At 38.1% G+C, this 14,468-nt stretch overlaps 1 pseudogene; it reads left to right on the top strand.

Moving 5' to 3' along the window:
* The first annotated feature begins 7,141 nt into the window (after positions 1-7,141).
* On the top strand, positions 7,142-8,266 carry LOC112163765 (annotated as a pseudogene).
* Positions 8,267-14,468: the final 6,202 nt, after the last annotated feature.

Genomic DNA, 14,468 nt, shown 5'->3' with positions numbered 1-14,468 from the left:
CAAAAAGTTATCAGTTTAGGAAGGATATGGAATGTGGATTTGACAGTAAGCAATAATTAGAAGTGCCTCCCCAAACTTGAACATCAGAACCACAACCTTCAAAATCAGGGGCCAATACAAAGGACCTATTGAATGGTATCAGGGGGAAAAAACCATTGAGTTTATTAATGTCCGAGCCATGCTCATTCCAAAAATCATGAACAAGCTCAAAGGGTTTTGAAGGCCAAAAACAAACATCCATATGAGCTCATCACTGGGAAAGTTAGCACCATGCATGAAAAATAATTTTCCAAGTGCTAGAGTTGAAGAATAGACATCCATGTACCAGAAACATTTTATGAAATTCGAACCAGCTACGTTTCAGAAGTTTTATTCACCCCAAGACCTCCCTTATCCTTGGGATTCCAAACCATGTCCCAGTTGACAAAGTAAACTGTCCTTTTATTTTCCAAATCACCCCACAGAAAATGTCTATTTAGTCTATCAAGATTATTGCTAAGCTGACTAGGGAGCTCAGTCCTTTGCATGGATGGCATAAGTGGGAATAGAAGAAGTAACTGACTTTCAGAGTAAGGCAATGCTGGGGACTTACTTTTCCAGCTAGCAAGTCTACAATGGACTTTATAACAAATACCAGCACAAGTGTATTCAGTAATTCTAGAGTGGAGGAGAGGCATACCTAAACATTTCCAGGATTCGCAGTGAGAGGTGAACCACATACGTGATCGATGACAGTAGCAGTGCTTCTTCTCGTGTTATCTGAAACGAGGTGGAGGTAATGAATGATGGTGTGATCTCATAGAGGAGAAATCGAAAAATAAAAAAGTGTAGGTCCGATTGGCAGGGTCTAGCGGGCCATGGTGGATCCGGGAGGCACCGACCCGTTATCCTTCCACTGCAAGGAGCGGGAGGTAGTCGCTGCTCTGTGAAACCAGCCTCACGCAGTACCCTCCACTCTAAGAACCATGAGACCCAGAGCCTTCGCTCAAACCACATAGCCCAACTCTCCGCTTGGAACGGGCGGGACAGTATTAAGCCAAACCGAACCCGACCGGCTAGCGCAAAGCCAATGTTTCAACACTTTGATGCCCCCACTCGGGTTATAAGCTGGCGTTACCAAGCTCGGCAGCGCATTAGGTATTGTAGACATATATAAAGCGCTCTCATAGCTTCTGACTTTCGATGTGGGACTTTGTTCTCTTATACGTTTCACTCAGGCAGGAACTCAACTTTTAAGGTCTATTGTCCTATAAAATTTCGTTCATAATTTGATGGATTCTTATTTTTCATTTACCAATGTAGGGAGTAGAGCTTACAGTGTTGAATGAGAGCCACTGAAAATGGCTAAATCAAGACTCTGAAGCCTCTTATGCCACCATCTAATCCCCAAGTGAAATATATGGTCTTGCAATGTCCGAATGATTTTAACTAAATGCCTCTCCAATCTTGCTTGAGGCTTCATTCCTCAGAAACAATTTTCGCTGTAATGAAAGTGCAAGTGAACAATTGAAGTTCCAGCCAGATCATTAAGAAATGAGATTACTGAAACTAACAGGCTATCATATCCTAGATATCAACGAGAGAAGCAAGGTATGAATTTATCATTATCAGAGGAGGTCCAGAACAATAAATTGATTGCTTCAAATCTTCTCTTGGATGATCATGAAACTATAAATTGGATAACTATACTCTAAAACATAGAGATACAGGATACGATCATGAAAACAAGATATGAGACAATAGTTGGAACCGGCTTTTCTATTTTCTACAACAATCTTGCTGCTAATGGCAAAGATGTGTGTAGCGCTATGATTGTGAGAATAGGAATATTTCCTAATTCCTATATAAACTAAACTAAGGTTAAAGAAAACCTAATACATATTTCCATAGGATTAGGCTTCCTTGTTCTATAAGTTAAACATACATGAATAATTCTCAGTTACTTAAGTTCGCTATAACAATAGCTTTACGATGTGTCCTACTGGATTATTTCACCCCATTCAAAGCAGTTACGACCCGATCGATTCTTTATATATATATAGATCATAAAGATGCCAAATGTGATCCATTAATGCATGCAGTAACCAGGAAAGCAACGTACTAATTGAGGGAGGCCCCGACCTATAACGATTATGCGGATGCGAAGTTTGTGTTTGGAGTGATGGCCTAGTGTTGGTGTGTTCAACGCTTGCTTGACATCCTATGAGTCTAAAAAGGATGGTTGGCTTCATACCAACATGTTTTAGCCAGCCACTCTCCAGATTTGGTTTGTTAAATGAAAATTCAAAGGACAGAATGTGATTTTTGGAGAATGGGGATTGCAGTACACTGATCAATCCTTACTGCGCAGCAGAAACCAAAATAACAAACTAGACACCAGATTTTGGTTACGCAGTGAAAACCTCAAATATGAGATTAAAAAACACTGCGGGGCTCTTACTCTTGAGAACCCAAAATAATAATCATCTTATTCAAAAGGATATGTTCTTGTACAAACTTGTATAGCACTTGCTCGGCTATAAGATTTAGACAAAAGATAACTCTAAGTTTGTCTTCCTTCTAGAACTCCTTCACTTGAATGATCTTCAAATCTTGTTCTTCTTTCTTCACAGTCACTCTACTGATCTCGAGAGAGTATTATGCATATGAAACTATGATCACAAACACTTATACATGGACCAAGTGTTTTGACTTTTTGTGAAGACACAAACTCAAACAAACATGCAAGACCCTATCACAAATTCTTGCGTTTTTGAATGTGTACCCATCCCAAAGAATATGTTTTCTGCTAATATAATAGACATGCGGCAACTACTCAATCAATCAAAGATTCTGTTTGGCTCCAAAACCAGTTGGCGTGCAAACTGTCTCTTTTGAGCGAGTGATTGCGTAGGCGTGCCAGCACCGTGGGGTGCAGTCGTCGGGGCGTCCCTTGACCTGACTTCTTGATCAAGCGCTGTGGACGAGGAGAGCACCAACCTCGTCACAAGGCTATTTTCTTGCCTTCCGAGAAAGGACTTCTTGCCTTACGGGTAAGGGCTTTGGTTGTGGTCTCTTGCGTTCACTTAATCGATACTTAGTGTTGTAGACTAAGCAGAGCAATCACTGGGAAGTTTGGAAAAAGCACAGGGTTTTGCTAAACCTGACTTTAGCTTCGCTGGGTTGCGAGGGCGTTACCCTTGCTTCGCTGGTAGTATCAGTGGCAGTAGCACTAGTAGTCGGCTCTTGGAGAGACTAGGACTGGAAGCACGGTCGCCGGGTTGATCTGGTGATGCTGACAGTCGGCTCTTGGAGAGACTAGGACTGGCGCGCGGTCACCGAGTTTCAACGAGGTTGAAAGTTTGCTCCGGGGAGGCTTTGTAATCGCTGGGATTGATTGATTTCAGAGAGAGGTCCGTTCTGTATCGTCTTTAGCCTCTATATATAGGCTACTTGTAGATTCACTTTCCAAATAGGAATTAAATATTATATTTTAGGCCACAGTTATTGGCCTTGAATCAAATCAAAACTCTTAATAGTTTTGATATTATCGTAAGTAATAATTAATAATTATCCTCTGTCACCGCTAGAATATAGGCAAGGGTTAATTGCCTCTGAGAACAACTTCTGGGCATGCACATCTCCTTGTGAAATACAATTAAGGATAATTGCCATCTGTTCACGTCCAACATGCCTTACCTCAATAATCATTTTTTTTTTGAAATAAGAGAATTCATTGAATTAGCGATAGAAATCGCTCATGAGGGCATCCCACATGAGATTGGGAGCATACAAAAGCCAATTTCGGCTTGACCATAGAGCTAGATGAGAACAAATCAGAAGGTGTACTCCACCAACAATTTGTCCTTTTACAATAAAACATTACTCTGAATCACTAATAGAGAACTTAGCAAAAACTGAAGATATAATCCCAGCCTCCTCAAGATAATTACCAACAATAGCACCATTGTCATGACCTTGAGATTTGTAGAGCAAATCATCAGTATCTGCAATTAGGGTATGCAAGGAATTGGTAGACCAATCAAAACTAAATTCATCCCAGCCTAAAACACACTGCTCGCCAAGGCACTCAATTGTGGTACTCACAACGCGATTGTACTGAGACTCTTCATAGAATGTAGCAATGATCAATTTACCCAAGAGTAAGCGCATCACACCCAAAATATTACACGTAGCAAAACTGAAACAGCAACCAGATCGAAGGTCTCCTGGGTCCCAAATCCAGACCCATGGAGAGGTCTGGCCCAACAGAAAGTTGAACTGGGCCCAGAAGCAGCCCAAATTCATGGAAGCTCGATCTGATCTGGACACCCAAGATCGGGCACCCTTCATCTGTGCCCCGGCTGACCACCACTTCAGGCATCCTCGGTCTCCCTGCAACACCACCGTCCGCATCACAAACTGGAGTTCGAAGGGCGAAACCCAGAGTTCGATCAACCCAAGGCAGAATCTCCAAGCGCGGTTGCGTAAGATCGCCTCCAACCCAGGCCATACCAGTTTCTCCGACATCGACCGCATCAAGGCTACCCACTAGAGAAGAACCCAGCCACCGCTCAGCAGCGCCGCCATCCATCTCGACCGGTTTATCCGAGATCCACCATACCGGAACCGAAGCCCACCCTTCAGCCGCCCTCTCCGTGGCCGCTCTCGCGATCCAAAAGAAAGGCAAAGGAGATAATCATTGATTACTTGTTTGCATGCATATGTATATATGTGTTTGTGTGTGTGTGTGTATATATATATATATATATATATATATATATATATATAGCCCACGTGCATGAGCTCGCATAATTGACTTATATATATATATCCTTTGTTAACCTTCGCGAGCAAGACCTAATTGAAATATATATGTGTAGCCTTGATTCTTGCGCCATGCTTGCTATCCTTTCGCGAATGTTTTAATTGCGAACATATTTGCTATCCACAGTGAGGCTAGCCCACGTCCACTACGAACCTTCAATTTAGACCAACTATTTTCAATTACCAGTGGCAGCTTGCACGTCAACCTCCTCTTTTCTTGGGCAATACTTGGTAATCAAGCCAACACATCTCCTTAATTATCAAATATTTGATAATTAATACTAGATCAATGAATATCCAGAGTTGCCTCAAGATCGCTTGATCTCCAAGTAGGCTTTGATTAGCCTCAAAACAATATATTTCGAACTTGTCACAAATAAATAGCTTGGGCCACGGATATTGGCCTGGATTTCTTCGAGTCTTCCTTATCGGGAAAAAATGTTAATTTTGGGTTCAAACAGATTCTACCCTAATTCCCAATTAAATTGGAAAGAAACTTCCCATATATGAACTCCAACAAATCTTAAGGGAAATCAATTAGGAATAGACACGTCCTAAAAACCCTAGGACATCAATAGTACCATTTTCACAATCAGAAGACTCTTTAAAAACGTAAATACATAAAACCAAAAACCTACTTTCTAAAATCGGACTCCGCATGAAACTGACTGCAGACTCGGGGATTGCAACATATGTTGCAATCCCATGCATATGCAGACACATTTACCTGTCCTGTGACTCTTTGAGATCAGTAGAGAGCATTGTCATAGCTTTGTATGGGAATGCCAATACGACAGGTACAAAATCTGTATCTACATTAAATGACAATTCCTGTCCCAAGTGCAATACTGACAATGAAACTGCAGATCATCTCTTTGGCTAATATGACTTTGCCAAGGAAGTCTGAAGACTAGCAGGTATGCCTTCTACTCTAAACTGGAATGAAGGGCATTTAAAAATCTTTCATGATTTACTTCTCTCTGGGCCTTATGACAGCAAACTTTATGTAAAGCTAATCACCTTATGCTGGCAAATTTGAAAAGCAAGAAATGATGAAGTCTTCATATATAAATGTCCAGACAAATCCACGTTCAGTGGTGGCAACTTCAGCGGTTGTGTTTAGCTGACACTGGATCATCAAGTGATCAAGCAGGGAGAGACACTATCCAAAACCAGCCTTCCACTATAAAGTGGAACTCTCCTCCTGCTTGTTCTGTTAAAATAAATTTTGATGGTTATGTAAATAGGTGTTTTGATGTAGGTGGCTTTATCATCCGAGATTGTCATGGCAACCCACTTGTAGTGGCCACCAGGGTTGCTGGTTTCACCACAGTACCTCTAGCAGAAGCTTTGGAGCTAAGGAATGGTCTCTTCTGCACACGGGAGGAAGGCTACAGAACAGTTGAAGTTGAGAGAGACTCCAAACTGGTCATAGATGCGGTTAATAGACTCATCAACTCCCTTGGAGACTAATATAGATCATCCGAGATATCCATGCCATTGCCACATTTTTTACCTCTATTAGTTTCAAACACATATTTAGAGAAGCAAACTTTATTGCGAACATGCACTATTGTCAATTTAGGACATAACTTTGTAATAGGCTTAACTTGGATCAATAGGGTTCCCAATAAGGCCTCGAGAGCCTTATTGTTCGACGATGTAAACTGTGGTTGCCCAAGAGGCTTCCAACTTTGATTTCATAGTCTTTTTCGTATCAAAAAAAAAAAAAAACTTTTAGTACTCCACCTGTATAAGTGTACGATAGCCACTGATTCAGGCAGCTATGAAAATGTGGTTTCAAAGAAATTTTGTGACCAAGTTAGATTTTGAGACACAATATCATCGCTAATCAACCCGAGCTATTTTGGTTGCCTAGGAAATTAGGTAACAGTTGCAGGATGTCTTTGTTGAAGAGATGCTACCGAGATTGCCAACTGTAAGGGCTATTGAGCACCAAATTGACTTGATTCCAAGTGCTTCTTTAAGTTCTTTGCATAAAAAGACTCCCTACAAATGAGTTCTTAGACCATCTCCAACAGATGGGTCTTTTGCCATCTGGACACCCAACGGGTATTTTTGACCGACCAAACCATTCTCCAACAGATGTGCTTTTTACATGTGGATTTGACATCCACCTCTCCTCTGTCAAAATGACAGAAACCATTGAAGCTGTCTTTTAATTTTTTATTGTTTCTTTCTCTCACACTCTCTTTCCCTTTCACGGCTGTCTTCCTCTCCTCTCACCCAGAACTTCAAGCTTCCACTGAAAAATGACCCAGAACTTCAAGCTTCAATCTTCCTCTTCTCAAGATTCTTTTCTCTTCTTAGGATCATGGATCAAGAGAAGGGGAGAAGAAGACGTCGGGGCACAATTCCTGGTCGCATATATAAAGATAGACAACGACTGCAAGGCCACAAAACACTGTTCAAAGATTATTTTGCAGAAAATCCTGTTCATGAAGAAGTTGTATTTCGGAGAAGGTTTCAGATGCATCGAGCTCTTTTTCTTCGAATTCTAGCTGCAGTAGAAGCTCATGACTCATATTTTGTTCAAAAAAGGGACTCAGCAGGATGTCTTGGGCTATCATCTCTACAAAAAGTTACCGCTGCAATGAGGATGCTTGCGTATGGAATTGGGGCAAATGTTGTGGATGACTATCTTAGAATCGGTGAAAGCACTGCAATTGAAGCTATGAAAAGGTTTGTCCAAGCTGTTATCTCTGTATTTAGAGCTGAATACTTAAGAAACCCAACTTCTGATGATATTTCCAGATTGCTATTGATTGGTGAGAGTCGTGGATTTCCTGGAATGCTTGGTAGTATCGATTGTATGCACTGGAAGTGGAAGAATTGTCCGGTTGCATGGAAAGGTATGTTTTCTCGTAGAGATCATCGTGAATCTTCATTGATTCTTGAAGTTGTTGCTTCACACGATCTTTGGATATGACATTCTTTTTTTGGATTACCAGGCTCTCATAATGATATTAATGTCTTAGAGCATTCGCCTTTATTTGCTGACCTCCGTGAAGGTTGAGCCCCTCCAGTCACTTATAAGATCAATGATCATGAATACACAATGGGATATTATCTAGCCGATGGCATATATCCTTCGTGGGCCACTTTTGTCAAAACCATTCCATGTCCACAAGGAGAGAAAGCAAAGAATTTTGCTAAAGCTCAAGAGGGATGTCAGAAAGATGTAGAACGAGCATTTGGAGTGCTGCAAGCAAGTTTTGCAATTATTCGTGGACCGGCTCGTTGTTGGGATAGTGAAATACTTCAAAAGATCAAGAAAGCATGTGTTATAATGCACAACATGATTATTGAAGATGAACGAGTTGAACGTATTGCACACGATGATCTTGAAACTCTTGCAAGGCAATATGCTAAACCAGACATGGAAATTGATGATGTTCTTGTTTCAACAATGTTAGATATGTGCATACAAATCAAGTAGCCAACACAATCTCTATATCAATATATGTTCTGTTTTGTTATACCACATACAAATCAAGCAGCAAGAAATATGCACAAGCAGCAAAAAAGTTCAACCCATTTCATATATATCTAAAAAATTAATAGTGGCAAAGCAAACCTGTACGGTTAACAGATCATTCTTTTGCATAATCATTCCATACATTATCATCATCTACAGTTAGCATCTTACGCTAATTATCCCAATTAAAACCACTTTGGCTTCATCACATTTACATTATACTTGGCTGACATCTTCAATGCAGCCAAAGTAAATGCTTCAGTTTTCCACCCACCATCACTTTTATAGCCATATTTTCTCTCACTTCTAAGAATATCCGCCAATGAACGATCCATTTCCGGATTACAATGCAAGTATTTGCCTCCATCATATTCCTTTTTCATACCATTTTGCTTCTTATCCATTCCTTATCTAGTAGAGAGAGTACTGACAGGTGAAAGTATCAACCACCTATAGCTGCAAATGGTATAATACTGGCCAACTTTAATATCCTTATACTGCAAACCAGACTCTGTAGTTACCACATGGACCTTCAAAAAGGGACAATTCACTACTAGAATTTTGTTAATAAACATCAGTTCAGAACCGATATAAAACTAAATTTCGACCAATCTCTTAGTGGGTGATGTAAAAGATCTAGACATCAGTCTAAGTGCATCCAAAACCGATGTCCCGGACAACGACCAACATCGCTTCTAAAACACAAATCGATGTATAATCGTTACAATCATCATAATTTTGTATGTTAACTATATTTAATTCTTCATATTTTCACATTTTATGCTTAATAAAGTATATCTCGAACAATACCTAAGTGAACATTCAAATCGATTACAATTTCAGAAATGATGTCTAATACTCTCATAGACATCAGTCTCCAAAATTTTTTGTTTGTTCATGTCCATTTTTACGTGCATCTTGCCACCTTATTCTCTTGAGAACGAAGTATGTGCCTTTAGGCAACATCGGTTAATCTATTAAGAATGATGTGTTATTTTACTAGGAACATCGCTATTCGTTGGTTGAAACGATGTTTGGTGGTTTTGTGTACATTGTTTTTTTTTTGTTTTTTTTTTATGTGAAACGATGTTTACTGGTTTGTCGTACATCGTTTCTTTTCAAATAAACTGATGCGTTGCTTGTTTGTAGACATCACTTCTATTTTTCAAAACCGATGTCCTGTATTTCATGGTAAATCGGTTTACTTTATAGAAAAGCAGACATCGTTTTTCTTAGCATTACTGTTTTGTTATGCTTTTATATACATCAGTTCATTTTGACAAGCATGATGTACAAAGTGATCATCTACCTGCCGCTGGGAAAAAAAATACATCTCTCATCCAAAAATTGGGGTTTTCCATTAATTTTCATTCCAAATTCATGATTCAACATAACTCACAAAATAAAACCCCAAAGCCTACAAAGGCTAGCCTAGAAACAAATTAGCAACCAACTACAAAAGTTCTAAACCAAACTTTGCTTCAAAGCAAAAAACTAGCCTTACTCAAAATCATATTAGTTGTCAAAAGTTCTATACCAAAGTTTATACATAATCAGCCACTTCAATGCCCGCGTACCTCGTCACTTTGTTGTTGGCTATATGATTTCCGAGTCTTTACTGCTCACTAGAAATGTATAAAACAACATATAAGTCACAATCATTGGGTAAACCAGATGATATTTAATTAAACTAAAATTGGACTGTGCGGCAGGAATCCTAAACTTCAAATAGACAGCTAATCTTCATTTTATTTCCATGTCATTAGAAATCCAACTAAAGTAACCAGAGTCGGATATAAGTATACACTCACCATAAAATAAAGAAACGGAAATAGAGATAATAGCAGCAGCGCTGAAAAATATCAAACAATAATGAATCAGGATTAGAAATTTTGCAATTGCAATAAATCCGAAGACATAGAAACTTTGCCGAAAAAAGAAAAGAAAAGAAGAAGACTAAAAAGCAAGAGATGATACAAAACATAAATATAGAATAGTGAAGAACCAGGCAATCAACTATAGATCAGATGTAGATACTTAAAAAAGTAAATAATCATTTGTAGAATGACAAACCAGTTAAAACAGTCACAGATCAACATAGGCATTACAAATTAACAAAAGAAAAACAATAGAGCAACCAAAATTGAAGAAGAACAAGGTACAAATTTGAACAAGCAAAGTAATCAGATGGATTAAACATGAGTATAATTTTGAGTTATTGATATCCAGTTACCTTCATGAAATGTAGTTATTCTAACTGTGTTGCAATCCTAGTTCAAGAATATAATCAAAGTTCAAACAGCTAAAAAAAAAAAAAAAAAAAAAAAAAAAAAACAATAAGCAGGGATTATATACCTTTAGAAAATCGACAATGGCATGGAGAACAAAGTAGAACCGGTAAGAATGGTACTAAGAAATTCTTGCAAGTGGTCATAAGAGACCGTTAATCGTCTTTGGCAAAAACCTGTTAAGAAAAAGAATTGGATAAATACAAATGTTTGAAAATTTGTTAGGAAGGTGCATGATAGTACCTGCCATGGCCTTCCCCAATCAAGTGGTAGGTGTCCTGGGCAGAGAGAGAGCTCCAGTTTTAGTTAGCATTTATGTCAGTCTCATAACTTCTGTTTCCTTTTGCGATAGTACTAACTAATTAGTCCCAAAAATCCATCTTTCCCATCTCCAATTGCGAAAATTTCAATCTATCTGATGGTACATTAGATGTGATAAACATCCACAAGTATTAGATGGATATATGCATATAAATTTTTTTGATAAGTGAACGCCAAAATTGCTTTCTCGAATTTTTTTCGATATACTTCTTATCACTCTTTAACTTATCTATCCCGCTTTTAAGCTTGAGATTCTTATAGAAGAGTATATCACCATAACGAAAATGCCTCTTAATCACCTTTCAAGCTTTTGTAATGACTATGCCATCAATCTTCGGTAAGTACTCACAGCTGGCCATGATTAACATCTCTAGAAACATATGTGGTGTAAAGTCCTTGATCAACTGGTGCTATAGTGTTCAACAAGCTTAACCTTAACAATGAGAACTATCAAATCTATATCAGAGAGGGTGACGTATGGAAGACCACCTTAAAGATGAGAAATTTTGAAGAATAATACATTTTGGTCTTTAAATTGATTTCTAGCCATATTTTTATAAATAGTTGAAAAGTAACCATATAGAGATACAATGTCATAACTACCCTAATTCAATTTTTACGTAACGTACCCTGCTGGCTATCCAACCTAATCTCCAGCGACAAAAGACCTCTTCCTAATTTTTTATTTTTCCCCTACTGTGGTCTTCTACTTTTCCCATCCCATCAAGGTGAACGTTGAAAGATTATTGCATCTTTTAGCCCTCAATCAAAATGCTCTTATTTCGTTTTTGGGCCAACGATTGTTTATTGTTTGGGATCTTAATAATTCTATCCCCCAATGGAGATGCTTATTTGATGCGAGAATTTGGTACCAATCTTAGGCTCCGTTTGGAATTGTATTTTCAGAAAAATAATCACTTATTTTGAACTATTATCAGGAATTTAGTGTTTGGTTGATTAATAAAAAACGACGTTATAAATAATTTGAGGTTATCCCCTCCTCGTGATTTTTGAAAGCAGCTAAAGGGCTGCTTTTAACAACAAGGGGAATTGAACAAGTTTGATGACAATTTTTAAATCTCGATAATGCCCTCAAACTTTTTCGAAATGGCAGCATTTTGTGATGTATCAAATTCTCTTATGCGAACAAAAGGTCTGCTCACCTAAGAGCAAGTTCACCCGTTGGGTTACCATGTCACATTGTCACCCACTATTCACTGCTTTTTAATGTTAATTTCACCCTCTGGGTCACGAGCACAGTGTATTTCGTGACCCAGAGAATGAAAATATACACTAAAAAACAGTGAATAGTAGGTGACCCGGTGACCTAACGGGTGAACTTGCTCTAAGGGACAATTTTTAAGGGACTGTGAGGGATAAGTGAATCTGACGGCTGAAAATAAATGCACAGTTTTAAATTGTTATAATTTCTGTTTTATATTTAATACATGTGGTTGAGATGCATTTATGCCTCAGTCCCTTAAAACCATCCCTGATGCGAACCATTACCCTTTCTTTCTTCTTTAGCTCTCTTTCCTCTAGATCAATCCAATTCCTCTTTAAGTGTTGCTAATTTGTTTTTCAATTCAATCTCCTATCTTCCTCAATTAATCACTTGTGAACTATGAACTGTGTGATTGTGTAAACATAATTTCCCTGCACTACCCTTCCTTGTTCATCTTCCTCACCAATTTTCTTATTCTGCGATTCGCATCCCGGCCTCTCTTTTTTTTTGTTTCTCCCATAGGGCTAGAAGATATTCCTGGATTTCCCAATATTTCTTCTTCTTGACTTGTTAGTTTGACTAAACGTAATTTAATGGTTATTTATATTTCTCGCAGTGTTGCTATGAACAATCGTTGAATGTCAATTATAAATGCAAGTTCTTATGAACTTTTCTTTATATCTGATTGATTTAGATTTTAGAGGGTATGACTTTTAAAATACCGATGTGTCATACAGGTGGCTTTACTTTCATAAGCTAACAGTAGAGAGCCTTGATGAATGTTTGCTTCATACAAAAGTATATTTCCGGTTTTGCAAGGCATGTACGGTAAATCTGACCAAAAGAGCTAAATATAATTTCAAAAGAGCTCGAAATACATTTTTTTCGGTCTTCAGCAGATACTGAATGCCCAAAACTTATTCTGAAATTTGCACAGTTCCGTTGTGAACTTGTGATGACTATTGCCCAAAGCTAAAACTGAAATTTACATGGATTGGTTTATGAATCTTGAGGACTTGCAAACCTCAGTTCTGTACTTTGTACTCTGAATACAATAGGGATTTTAGCCATTTTATGTAACAAATTTAGCAATCTTACTCATCAGTGAAATTTCTTGATCCTATTATTAACAACAGAGGCAACATTGTTAGTATCCAACATTAATCCATTTTGTCATTTTACAGTGTTAAAGTATTTTTATACAAAAAATTACCAAACATATTAAACTGCTTTTTATGATAATATCAATTTCAAAAATACAATTACCAAACGGTTAATTGAGTTTTTTTTACAATTGAGTTTTTTTACAGCAGAGTATTCTCACAGCAATACCAAACTTGAAACCTAACAGACGTTTGATGACACCACACTGTCGTCTGGTTCGGCTGTGATATAACATCAGTTGGGAGTCTGGGACTTGGGAGACTAGGAGGTTTATTGAGAAAATGTTGTCGAGAGGCCTGTTCTTCTTGCTTAAACCTCTCAATCTCCCAAGTCCCAACCTTTCTCGGGAAACATAGAAGCACTTGTATGCAAAATGTAATGTGTGTGTGTGTGTGTGTGTTATTATGCTTTCTCAGGTAAGGATATCCTTACCTAAGCTTATGGAACAAATTTCCAGCTTTTGGCCACTTTTTTATTACATATTCACATCTTAACTGTTCAGCTTTTAGGTCCTAATGTATAGATCACTTCTGCAAAATTTCAGCCAAATTGATGATCGTTAAGGCATCCAAAACTGCAATTTACACTAACGAACCGAATCTGTCGAACCGGAACCGTTCTTGTATATTGTTGTAAATTGCAGTTTTGAATGCCTTAACGATCATCAATTTGGATGAAATTTTGCAGAGATGATCTATATATTAGGATCTAAAAACTGAACGGTTAAGATGTGAATATGTGATCAAAAAGTGGCCAAAAACTAGAAATCCGTACCTAAGCTTAGGTAAGGACGTCCTTAGCCAAGAAAGACGGTATATGTTATAGGTTATTTGATCAATCGGTTGGCACTGAAAATAACAAGAAGAATAGGCCCCTCGAGGATAAGCCACTATCATCATCTCAAGAAATTGGAAAACAAGGAAGAAAAAAATTGCCTGGAGCTTCAGGTTGTTCAATAAATATTATATACTTGGTTATTTACACACGCAGCATAACAACTACTTGCAATGACAGAACCTGTAGTTGTAAAAGAATGGGATAATAGAACAGTTGCAAGTAAAACAAAATGAAAAGATCGTAACACATGCACAAATATCCATAGATTGAAAAAAAATAATTGTAACCAGAGCAAATGACCACTCGGCATTGATATCTGAGAGCTTTG

The sequence above is a fragment of the Rosa chinensis genome, chromosome 5, assembly GCF_002994745.2.
Source record: "Rosa chinensis cultivar Old Blush chromosome 5, RchiOBHm-V2, whole genome shotgun sequence".
NCBI lineage: Eukaryota > Viridiplantae > Streptophyta > Magnoliopsida > Rosales > Rosaceae > Rosa > Rosa chinensis.
This window is presented reverse-complemented; position numbering and strand designations above follow the sequence as displayed.